The 13,105-nt window shown below is 35.8% G+C and overlaps 1 protein-coding gene across 1 annotated transcript in view; it reads left to right on the top strand.

Annotated features, from left to right (window-relative positions):
- The window catches only part of MCM9 (minichromosome maintenance 9 homologous recombination repair factor), a 177,201-nt gene that overhangs the window by 77,247 nt on the left and 86,849 nt on the right, over positions 1-13,105 (top strand). The gene's annotated exons all lie outside the window — the stretch shown is intronic.

The following is a 13,105-nucleotide window of genomic DNA, read 5'->3' as shown; positions in this document are numbered from 1 at the left end:
AATACCACCCCTGTTTCCATTCAAAATTCGAAAAACAAGAGGTCAAAAATAAGGTTATTTGTATAAATGTATTATCTACCTCATTATACTAGAAGGTCCATTTGGGTTGAGACCTTGACCTATTCTTTGTTGACTCTAAGTAGTCTCTTCACTTAGCACAGTATTTTGAGCACTGTTGATTGTGAAGTTTTTACTAGATGTAGGGAAAATTTAAAAAAAAAAAAAAGACTCTCCAATTTTTAGGAGTATCATAACATTTTAACATTTCAAAACCATCATCAGAACAAAGAATTTGTAAATACTTGTTATATTTTGGTGGCTTAAGTTTTGCTACTCACCTGAAAGCTATGTACTTGTGAGACTTGTTAGAATAAACTTATGGATGTTGGGGAATGGGGAAGGAAGGGGTTCCTGAGGAAAAAAATAAATGAATATAATAGGCTAGCAAAATTAAAGATTATTTAATGATATTTCAGATTGTTAAGCAAACATTATAATAGCTTTTTGTGTATTCCCCCATGGAAACTCAGTTAACCACAATAGACAAATTCCGCACGTCTGGGAAAAGATTATATTTATTGAATAACCCTAGTCTAACAATTGCTTGTGTGAGATTTGCCTTCTACCCTTCATTCTCTTGAGAAGAATCTGTTAAAACTTAGGGCAAGTACATAACTCTGTGTGTGTGTGTGTGTGTGTGTGTGTGAAATGCCACCTTTTTTTTTTTTTTTTTCCAGAACAATTAGGCTTTAATCGAGTCTACTTCAGCCACCTTTATGAAATGCCTACTGTGTCCTCAGGATAGTCATTTGGCTTAGGTACTGAATTTACTAAGATTTGTTGAAGACCTTAGCTTAAAAAGATCAAAGTCTTCCACTGTATCCAGGGCCATCTTCAGTCTCCACTGGACCCAGCTTATGCCAGAGGAAATAGTAAGGCTGGTGACTTTGCACAGCCCTTCCTCACTTAAATCCAATTCATTTTCACATCATGGCATCTTCTCCCTGATGTTGTGGTGCTCTTCAATGAAAGGACAATGAATGATAACAAACTTATAAAGACAAAGCAGTTCCAACCTTAGAGATTTTATATTTTAGGGGGATAAAGCATGTAAATACAAATATATTTTGAGAAAGGAGAGAACACTGGCAACTATGAAGTCCTGTCTACAAGAGGTTGCCAAGTAAGTTGAGTTTTGAAGGAAACTACCTAGGGATTCTGAGAAGCAGGGATGAAGAGAGTATGAATTCCAGACATTGGACATAAACTTACTTGTGCAAAGGAATGAAGGTGGGAAATGTAATACACTGAATTTGTCAAATTGCAGGTCAGTCAGTTTGGCACATAGAATATTTAAAGGGGGAAATGATATAAAATAACTCTTGAAAGGAAACTGGAGCCACATTGTTAAAGACTTAAAATAACAAACTGAGTTGATTTTTTCTTATTTTGGGGCAGTTAGGGTGTTAGGATTCTTACAAGGTGCTAAATCAGGAGTTCTAAACTTTTGTTCTTACTATCTTTATAGTATTAAAAATTATTGAGGATCTGTCCAAGGAGTTTTTGTTGATGTGGGTTATATTTATTGATAATTTACAATATTAGAAATAAAAATGAATTTTGAATTTTTGGGTCCTCTGAAAGAGTTTTAGAGATCCCAGGATTTTCTGGACCACACTTTGAGAACCACTGTGCTAAGTCAATGGAATTGATAGAGACAATAATTACCTAATTTAGCATGGTTCAGTATGATTGACCTGATCCTTCAAGGAGATGTTATGGGCTAGAACTTGAAACAAGGTACTAAGTGGAATTGAGGAGACAGTGGTTAAATCTAGTTTAGGATTGATTTAACCCTACAACAAATAATGGTTTCCTAGTGATATAAATGATTGGTGTATACGAAATACGGGATATATAAGGAGGAGGTCTCAGGGCCAGGAAGAACAAGCCCACAAGCCCACTAGAGGACAAGCCCACTAGAAGCTCTCAGAGCCTCAACCAGGATTCAGTTGAGAAGATTCACAAGCCAGAGAAGGCAGCTTAAACTCTTGAAACCAAGACTACAGAAGGCCCCAGGTGAAGGAGATAAGACTTTAAAGGAGACAATAAAGGATTTGGACTTTTACACCTGGCTGCATTTGAGATGATTATTGAAGTGAAAAATTAAGGCTGCCTCCAGAAGCCCCAAGAAATCTGCTCCCAGAAAATATTATATTTTAGACAACATTACAGTAGGGAGCCATTAAAAATTGTTGATCAGGGAATTGATATTCCCTATTTTGGCAGTTATGTAAAAGCTGGATCAGAGAGGGGGAGAGGTTGAAAGTTGTTTTCCAGTTAGGAAGCTATTACAAAAGTCTAGGTAAGAGATGGAGAAGGCCTGAATTCATGTGGTTGTCATGTAAACAGAGAGGAGACTGATGCCAAAAATGTGGTTTGTGGAATCAATAAGACTTTTATCAGTGATTGGGATTAGGTATGAGGGGTGAAGGGAAGAGGGATGAAGATAACTGATTTTGTGAAAAAGTGTGACTAGATAATGAATGAGAATGTGCAGAATGTTAGTATCCTCAATAGATAGAAGTTTGGGAGAGGAAGTAGATTTGTGGGGAAAGGAATTAGTTGCAATTTGAACATTCTGTGTTTAAGATATCTATGGGAACTCTAAGATGGAAATGTCTAATTGGTAGGTGGTGGTATAGGACCAGAACCTCAAAGGAGAGAGTAGTTAGAGGTAAAGTAATGTCATCTGCATAGAGAAGCTAAGGAAATCACCTAGAAACTGTAAAGAAAGACTGGGAAATGGCCTAGAGAGAAAACTTGAGGACAAACACCATAGTCCTGGAGCAACTTCCAGCAAAGGAGCTGAGAAAGAGCTGCCTGCTAGAAGTGGGAGTAGCATCTGGAGAAAAGAGGGACCCTGGGAGAGGATATGAATAGTATCTAGTGATCTGGAGGGAGAAGGTGTGAATGGTGTCAAATTGAGCCAGAGATCAGAAAAGGGGCTTGCGGTTGGGCGATTTAGAGATGTGAACTTGGAGAGAGGGTTTTCATTTAAATGGTGAAATCTGAAGTTAGATATTAAGTAGTTGAACAGAAGAAGTAGAAACAATGAGTATGGATTTTTTTTTTTATGAGTTTGAGTGTAAAAGGGAGAAAGACTGTGAGATTGTAGCTGAAGAAGTTGTGAGAATTAAGTGAAAGGGGTTTTGGTGTTGCCTCTCCATCACTGGAGAATGGAGAAAAGCAGTAATAGGGAATAACATTTATTTATTTATTTATTCATTTATATTTATTTTTAACTTAATTTTTATTGAGAGCTTTTGTTTCCATTAGCATGAGAGACCTATGTTTTCTTTCACAACTTGACTTTTTTTTTTAAGTAACTTTTTATTGCTAAAACCCGTGCCAGAGTAATTTTTTACAGCATTATCCCTTGCACTCACTTCTGTTCCGATTTTTTCCCTTCTTCCCTCCACCCCCTCCCCCAGATGGCAAGCAGTCCTTTACATGTTGAATAGGTTACAGTATATCCTAGATACAATATATGTGTGCAGAACCAAACAGTTTTCTTGTTGCACAGGGAGAATTGGATTCAGAAAGTAGAAATAACCCAGGAAGAAAAATTAAAATGCAAACAATTTATATTCATTTCCCAGTGTTCTTTCTTTGGGTGTAGCTGCTTCTGTCCATCCTTGATCACTTGAAACTGAACCTAGCTCTCTTTATCGAAACGATCCATTTCCATCAGAATACATCCTCAAACAGTATCGTTGTTGAAGTTTATAATGATCTCCTGGTTCTGCTCATTTCACTTAGCATCAGTTCATGTAATTCTCGCCAGTATTCTCTGTATTCATCCTGCTATTCATTTCTTACAGAACAATAATATTCTATAACATTCATATACCACAATTTACTCAACCATTCTCCAATTGATGGGCATCCATTCATTTTCCAGCTTCTAGCCACTACAAACAGAACTGCCACAAACATTTTGGCACATACAGGTCCCTTTCCCTTGTTTTGTATCTCTTTGGGGTATAAGCCCAGTAGAAACACTGCTGGATCAAAGGGTATGCACAGTTTGATAACTTTTTGAGCACAGTTCCAAATTGCTCTCCAGAATGGCTGGATGTGTTCACAATTCCACCAACAATGTATCAGTGTCCCTGTTTTCCCACATCCCCTCCAATATTCCACATTATCTTTCCCTGTCACTCTAGCCAATCTGACAAGTGTGTAGTGGTATCTCAGAGTTGTCTTAATTTGTATTTCTCTACTGTTCAGTTCTGCAAACATATATTGTATCTAGGATATACTGCAACATATCCAACATATATAGGACTGCTTGCCATCTAGGGGAGGGGGTGGAGGGAGGGAGGGGAAAAATCGGAACAGAAATGAGTGCAAGGGATAATGTTGTAAAAAAATTACCCTGACAGGGATTCTGTCAATATAAAGTAATTATTAAATAAAAATTTTAAAAAAATTTGTATTTCTCTGATTAATAATGATTTGGAGCATATATTCATATGTCTATGAATAGTTTCAATTTCTTCGTCTGAGAATTGTCTATTCATATTCTTTGACCATTTATCAATTGGAGAATGGTTTGATTTCTTATAAATTAGAGTCAATTCTTTATATATTTTGGAAATGAGGCCTTTATCAGAACCTTTGATTGTAAAAATGTTTTCCCAGTTTATTGTTTCCCTTCTAATCTTGTCTGCATTTGTTTTGTTTGTACAAAAACTTTTCAATTTGATATAATCAAAATTTTCTATTTTGTGGTCAATAGTGATCTCTAGTTCTTCTTTGGTCATAAATTCCTCCCTCTTCCACAGGTCTGAGAGGTAAACTATCCTATGCTCTTCCAATTTATTTATAATCTCATTTTTTATGTCTAGGTCATGAACCCATTTTGACCTTATCTGGGTGTACGGTGTTAAGTGTGGGTCAATGCCTAGTTTCTGCCATACTAATTTCCAATTTTCCCAGCAATTTTTGTCAAATAATGCGTTCTTATCCCAAAAACTGGGGGTTTTGGGTTTGTCAAACACTATATTATTAAAGTTATTGGCTGTTTTGTCCTTTGAACCTAACCTAGTCCATTGATCAACTAGTCTATTTCTTAGCCAATACCAGATGGTTTTAGTAACTGCTGCTTTATAATATAATTTTAGATCTGGTACAGTTAGGCCACCTTCATTTGATTTTTTTTTCATTAATTTAGGGAATAATATTTAGCAAGCTGAGGTTCTCATTCCTTATGACTTCTTTTTTCTTATTAAAATAGTAGATGAGTTTCTCTAGTTAGAGGAAGAAGGATATTCACATTTAAATTCTTTTTTCTTTCCTTTTTTAAAGGAAAAAGCAAAAGGACATTGTGTAGCACTGTATCCCCTGGTAAAGATTAGATGACATAAACTTGTAGTAGACCAGGGAACATGGCATTGACATCTCCTTTAGAGATGTTCATTAGATTGTGATCTCCTGGAGAACAGGGATTGTTTTTACCTTTGGTGGGGGGGGAAAGAGGGGTGAGGAGGGGTATACCTAGAGTTTAGCACATTGTTCATCATGTAAAAGGCACATAAATGTTCATTAAACCTGCTGAGTGTTAAGCACTGTGCTGTGGATTGTGGAAGCTGGATGGTGGGGATGGATAGCCCAAGGTCTGGAATAAACAAATGATTTGTGATAAGATGAGGAAGTAAAGATTGAAGAGCAGAGGGCAAGGGGTATTTGAACTGAGACTGAAAAAGGAGGCAAAGAGAGAATAAATAGAGTTTTTTAGGAAGAATAAGTTTCATAGAATTGAGACACTGTGAAAGGAGTATGTGCGTACATGTGTGTGTACATATTATATGTATAATCTGTCCTTTGTTCTCAAAGAGGACCATGACATCAGGAAGGTAATGCCATGACATGCAAATGAACTGGATTTAAGTGAAGGAGGGCTGTGCAGGGTCACCTGTCACTTCTTCCCCCAGAGCCATCTGAGTCCAGTGGCCAGATACAGATCAGGATGACTAGAGGTGGCCCTGGATGCAATGGGAGACCTTGGCTTTTTTAAGCTAAAGTCTTCAATAGGTGACAGTTTAACTGAGGCTGTACCCACTTAGTGATTAAGGCTAGGTTAGAAATCAAGGCAAAAAATGGCCTCTTTCACCTTGTTAAAAAATAAAATAAAATAAAATAAATAAGTCAATCTGGGAGGGGAAGATGCTATTGAAATGATTGCTATCTGCATTCACTCTGAGTCAGTCAGAACCCAAACAATGACCCTGTAGTGCTTGGTTTGGAATTTAATGTTGGCCATTTTTTGAATCAGAATGTATATGTATATATACACATATGTGTTATATATATATATATAGTTTTCTTTTTGTACCATAATCTATATCTGTGTGTATCTATGTATTTCTATATCCAAATATGTAGATATATGAATATAATGTCAAGGATTTTGAAACGTAGAATAGAACTCAAAACTTCTGACTTCTTTTTTCTTAAAATAGTAGGTGAAGTTCTCCATAGAGAGAAGAATAGTATAAGAAATAATAAGTATACTTTTTTATAAGATGTATATCTTATAAATATAGATCTATATAAGTATGTATGTGGAGAGAAAGAGAGGAAGCGATTGCATACAGAGACTATGGTCAGAAAGAGAAATTTCAGGGTTTTGGACTATACAGGTCATAAGAATTGAGATTGATGAACTTAGTCATAACTGTTTAAGGAGACATCAACATAGGTGCCAAAATGAGCATCATTTTTTAACAAGCACATATTTTTTTTGAACTCCTAAAACTCAAATTATAGAGTTAGAAATGACATTAGAGATCAACTAGTCTAAGCCTCTTATTTTAAGAGGGGGAAACTAGAGGACTGGAGATGTGATTTCTTCAAGGTTACAGAGCTAGTTAATGATTGTTAGGATTAGAACTTGGGTTTCTGCTTCTAGTCCCTCACATTTTACCATGAGAGTATTTTTTTGTAGTTGGAATAATTATCATTTTGACATTTAATTTTGTTAAATTACTCCTGTCTCTCTCTCTCTTCCCCTCTCTCTCTGTCTCTATCTCTCTCATTTCTTTCTTTTTTAATACACACACACATATGTTATGGAGAATGGTTCCTGTGAAAATACAGATAATGGATATAGGTAATTTTGAAATTTAGGGTCAAAGGCTTTTTAAAAAATTTTCTTTTAAGGACAAGCATATGCATGTATGTATGTGTGCATATATATACATAGGTGACATTCTATCTTAACTCTGTCTTGATCGATGGCCCCTCCAAGGGGAAAAGATGTAATTATCTCCTCCTTTCCCTCTGCTTCAGGTGTTCTGTATTCTCTTTATTCTCTCTTTCTCTCTATTCATTTTTTTCTCTTCACAAGGCTGATGTTCTTAGGAAGTTAAATGATTTAGAAGTAAATTAGTATGATTTTCTCATATTTAAAAAATTCTTGAAGAAAAAGAATATTTATTCAAAGGGCATACCTAGAAGCCCTTAACAAATGCAATAGTTGAATTTGTAGGGCCTCAGATTGTTATTGCATTATGATATAGTGCAAAGAGAACCATCCTTGCAACCTGGGAAGGCCTACATTTAAGCCTGTTACGTACTGTCTTTGTAACCAAGTTACAACTCAGTAACTGGACAACTCAGTTAATTTCTTCCTGCTCTAGTCAATTCTCTAACACTGTAAATTGCAGAGAAACTGCAAGCATATATTGTAGATGGAATTTCTTTGTCTGGAGTTTTCCTATATTAAAAAAAAAAATCATAAATCCAGGCCCTATATCACCCTTATGCAGATCTGGAAATCAACAGGTTACTCTCAGAGTGTAAGTCAAGTCAAAAAATATTTATTAAACTTACTATGTGCCTGGGACTTTGCTCAGCTTTGGGGATGCAAAGAAAAGCCAAAACAATCTCTGCCTTCATGGAATTAACATTATAATGGAGAAGACAACATGCAAAGAGCTATGCACTTATTCTAGGGTCACATAATTATGTGATGGGGCATTCAAGCAGTCTACAACTAGTTTGTCTATTAATAGCATTATAATGTCATCTTGATTTTTTTTGTTTATCTTTCTAAGATTTTTGCATTAAGAACTGCAGGCTAAATGCCACATTTTGCTCTGTAAAGAATTGTCTTTTCTGTATTCAAACTTTCCTCATTCTATGCCATTTGAGCTTCTCTCCTGAAAGTTGGTGGTAATTACAATAACAATATATTCCAATACAGAGGGGCTTGGAGAGACTTACATGAACTGATGCTGAGTGAAATGAGCAGAACCAGATCATTATATACCTCAACAACAATACTATATGAGGATGTATTCTGATGGAAGTGGATCTCTTCGACAAAGAGAAGATCTAATTCAGTTCCAATTGATCAGTGATGAACAGAACCAGCTATACCCAGAGAAAGAACACTGGGAAATGAGTGTGAACTGTTTGCATTTTTGTTTTTCTTCCCGGGTTATTTTTACCTTCTGAATCCAATTCTTCTTGTTCAACAAGAGAACTGTTCAGTTTTGCACACATATATTGTATCTAGGATATACTATAACACATTTAACATGTATAAGACTATCTGCCATCTAGGAGAAGGGGTGGAGGGAAGAAAGGGAAAAGTCGGAACATAAGTGAGTGTAAGGGATAATGTTGTAAAAAATTACCCATGCATATGTTCTGTCAATAAAAAGTTGTATAAAAAAAGAGAAAAATAACAATATATTCCTTCAATTTTCAGAATGTCATCTTTGGATTGAAAGTATTTTTTTTTTAAGTGATCAGCATTGTTAACATGAGCATGGTCTATTGTGATAGGTCTTCTCTAATAGAGTTATGGACCTATCTACAAAATAAATCATATGAAATATGCTTTGAAACCCTCTACCCCCTTTCTCCCAAGCTTATGAAATGAATCACTTTGTTGGTCTGTTATAGTAATTAGCATCCATCCCCATTGCTAGCCTGTATTTTTTTTCTTTTTTCAATTTTATCTCCCCACATTGCTTTTAAAATTCATTAACTAACCAGTATATGATTCTCAAGGAAAAGTCTGAGGTTACAAAGAGTGGTAAATAATGAAATCTAAGTAAGTCAAGGGGGACTGCCAGATGAAAGCAACTAGAAATCTGCCTATATGAAACTGGAAAATATATATTTGGTCAGTATAATAACCTATAAGCAGACACAAAATTTATAATTCACAGTGCTTGAAACATAGGAAGCACTTAATAAATGCTTATTGTTTTATACTAAATAATTTATAGAGAGGCATATCTCCCCCAAACCAATGTACCATAATCACCAACATTTACTAGGCATCCAGTATAGTGAGGAAGCTTTACACTTAGGGGAGTATGTAGTGTGTGCTATATTATTGCCTCTTAGAAGCTTCCTGTCATCTTTTCTCCAAAACCTCCTGACTAGCCTTCTCACTAATTTCAAGTTAATTGACTTGTGTTTTTTGCAGTATGGTTTTTATTCATAGTGGCCAAAAACAAATCTAGTTCATGAGTTAGGAGTGAATTAAAGAACACTGGATTAGGAGTTAGAAGACTTGAGTTTGAAATTCGTTTTTGCCGTTTACCATTTGTGTGACTTAATACAAATTACTTCATTTTCTTATTTTACTTTATTATCCCTGGTTTTCTTTAAGAATTAGTTCAAGTGGCTCTTTCTGCATAAATACTTTCTTGGTCCTGAGGGCTTATAATACCTATCTATCCAAGGATAAGGTGCATCTGCTTTTTATGTATCATATAATATATGTACAAGATGTCTCTTCTATTAGAATGTAAGGCCCTCGAGGGAATAAACTATTTTGCCTTTATTTTTTTATCTTCAGTGTTCAACGCCATGTCTAGTATAAAGTAAGCACTCAATAGATGTTTAGTGATTGATTGGACAAAATGCCTCCCAACTCTGAAATCAACAATTTGTAAGAACCAGGGGTTTTAACCTGAGGTCCATGGGCCTGGAGATTTCAACAGGATCCATACATGTGGATGGGGGAAAAATTATAATTTAATTTTCACTATCCTGTAGGTCAAATTGAACATTTCCTTCAATTGTTGGGAAACATTATTCTGAAAAACAGACCATAGACATCACCAGATTACAAAAGGGGCCCATGACTCACACACAAAAGAATGCCTGCTAGAAACTGTATAACTTGGAGTAAATCATTTTATATGTGAAATGAAAGAGTTAGGCTCTCATTTATAAGGCCCTTTTCTAGCTCAAAGTCTTAAGAACTTGAAATAGTAATTTCTCTCTTTTTTTTTATAACTTTTTATTTACAAGATATATGCATGGGTAATTTTTCAGCATTGACAATTGCAAACCTTTTGTTCCAATTTTTCCCCTCCTTTCCCCTTCCCCCTCCCCCAGATGGCAGGTAAATTAATACATGTTAAATATGTTAAAGTATATGTTAAATACAACATATGTATACATGTCCATACAGTTATTTTGCTGCACAAAAAGAATCGGACCTTGAAAATAATGTACAATTAACCTGTGAAGGAAATCAAAAATGCAAGCGGACAAAAACAGAGGGATTGGAAATGCTATATAGTGGTTCACACTCAATTCCCAGAGTTCTTTCGCTGGGGGTAGCTGGTTCTATTCATTATTGAACAAATGGGACTGGTTTGGTTCATCTCATTGTTGAAGAGAGCCACATCCATCAGAATTGATCATCATATAGTATTGTTGTTGAAGTATATAATGATTTCTTGACCCTGCTCATTTCACTCAGCATCAGTTCATGTAAGTCTCTCCAGGTCTTTCTGACATCATCCTATTGGTCATTTCTTTCTGAACAATAATATTCCATAATATTCATATACCACAGTTTATTCAGCCATTCTCCAATTGATGGGCACCCACTCAGTTTCTAGTTTCTAGCCACTACAAACAGGGCTGCCACAAACATTTTGGCATATACAGGCCCCTTTCCTTTCTTTAAGATCTCTTTGGGATATAAGCCCAGTAGGAACACTGCTGAATCAGAGTATGCACAGTTTGATAACTTTTTGGGCATAGTTCCAAATTACTCTCCAGAATGGCTGAATGTACTCACAATTCTACCAACAATGTATCAGTGTCCCAGTTTTCCCACATCCCCTCCAACAATTTCACATTATTTTTTCCTGTCATTCTAGCCAATCTGATAGATGTGTAGTGGTATCTCAGAGTTGTCTTAATTTTCATTTCTCTAATAATGACTTGGAGCATCTTTTCATATGGCTAGAAATAGTTTCAATTTCTTCATCTGAAATTGTTCATATCCTTTGACTATTTATCAATTGGAGAATGGCTTGATTTCTTATAAATTAGAGTCAATTCTCTATATATTTTGGAAATGAGGCCTTTATCAGAACCTTTGACTGTAAAAATTTTTCCCAGTTTATTGAAACAGTAATTTCTTTTTGAGGATTTTTATGAGTTTATTATCATGTTGTTTAATATTCCATTAATAAGTATCTAGTTGGGATTAGGAGTCAAAACAGCTAATCATTATGTAGCATTTTTAGTTTACTATAATAGACACCCTTGAGAGGAAGCTCTTGTCCATTGGGCTGACAACTGAAAATTCAAGAGAGAAAATACCAAGCCATTAGAGACTTAACATCGTGTAGGATCAAATGAAAACAAATGTAATATCCTTTGGAAAGCTTGAAGTCTTAAGTAAATGCTAGTTATATCTTCCCCATTAAACTGTGAACTCCCGGAGAGCAGGATTTGTTTTTGCCTGCTCTTTGGAGCATCAGTGGGCAGCGAAGTAGAGCAGTAGATAGAGTGCCAGGCCAGGCCTGAAGTCAGGAAGACTCATCTTCCTATAGTCAAATTTGGCCTCAGATGTTTCCTAATTGTGTGACTTGGGAACTCATTTATTCCTGTGTGCCTCAATTTCCTCATCTGTAAAACAAGCAGGAGAAGGAAATGGCGACCACTCCAGTATCTTTGCCAAGAAAACCTCAGATGGGATCACAAAGAGTGACTGAAAGAACAAAAGTATCCCCAGCTCTAGCACATGTTTGGCATGTAGTAGGTGATTAATAAATTCTTGTTGGCTTCACTTGGAGGATTTATTAGAACATAAAATATGAGATGAATTCTACTCCAATTATTATGAAAGAAAAAAACTTGCCTGAACTAAAATGGCATCTGCTGCTTGCTTGGTATCAGTTCTTTGGAACAAGACAAGACTTCTATCCCAGGTTAAACTTATCACTTCCAATCCCTGGCTAGGCAGCTAACTCAAGCCTTGCCTGATACTCCCTTCTTCAGGTTTCTCTCCCCTCTGGCTAGAGGGTAGAATATCAAACTCCTCCCAAAGCCTTCCTTTGTGGAGGACAGAAATTAGATTTTTGGGCTCATTTCACTCATCTGCCACCCTTCCTTGGTTTCAATTCCATGGAACAAGATACTCACCTCCTCAGTACTCCCAGTCTCTTACCCTTATCCCACCCCACTTTCCTGCCTCCTTTTGTTTGTTGTCTCCTCCCATTAGATTGTCAGTTCTTTGAGTGGAGGAACTGTCTTTTTATTTTTATTAATTTATCCCCAAGGCTTTGGCACATAGTAGGCATTTAATGTTTATTGGATTGAACTGACATGAAACCAGGAAATAAAATCTCAATTCCTGGCAATCTCAAGTATTTTAAATTTTGCCTCCTGAATTGTGATATGGTTGTATAACATTTTCTTACCTCTGCTCTTTCTTTATTCTAATCCATCTTTTACAATGCTGCCAAAATAATCTTTCCTTTGTATAGATCTAGTCATATCACTTTATTCATAAATCTTCAGTGGTTTATCTGATGATTTCCAAAGAAAGTTCAGTCACTTTGTTTGGCATTCAGATCCTTCTAAAACCTGGTACTACCCTATTTTAACCTTATAAATAATATATACTGCACTACATGCATAATAAGTAAAATGGATCTAGTCTTTATTCCCCAAATATAACATGCACACGTGTTCATGGTATGTCTTATTTGAAATTCCTTCTTTCCCTTACTGATGAATCTCTATTCATTCTTTAAAACCCAAATAC

Source organism: Antechinus flavipes, chromosome 4, assembly GCF_016432865.1.
Source record: "Antechinus flavipes isolate AdamAnt ecotype Samford, QLD, Australia chromosome 4, AdamAnt_v2, whole genome shotgun sequence".
Classification (NCBI taxonomy): domain Eukaryota; kingdom Metazoa; phylum Chordata; class Mammalia; order Dasyuromorphia; family Dasyuridae; genus Antechinus; species Antechinus flavipes.
The sequence above is the reverse complement of the archived record's forward strand: the minus strand, read 5'-3'. Positions and strand labels throughout refer to the sequence as shown.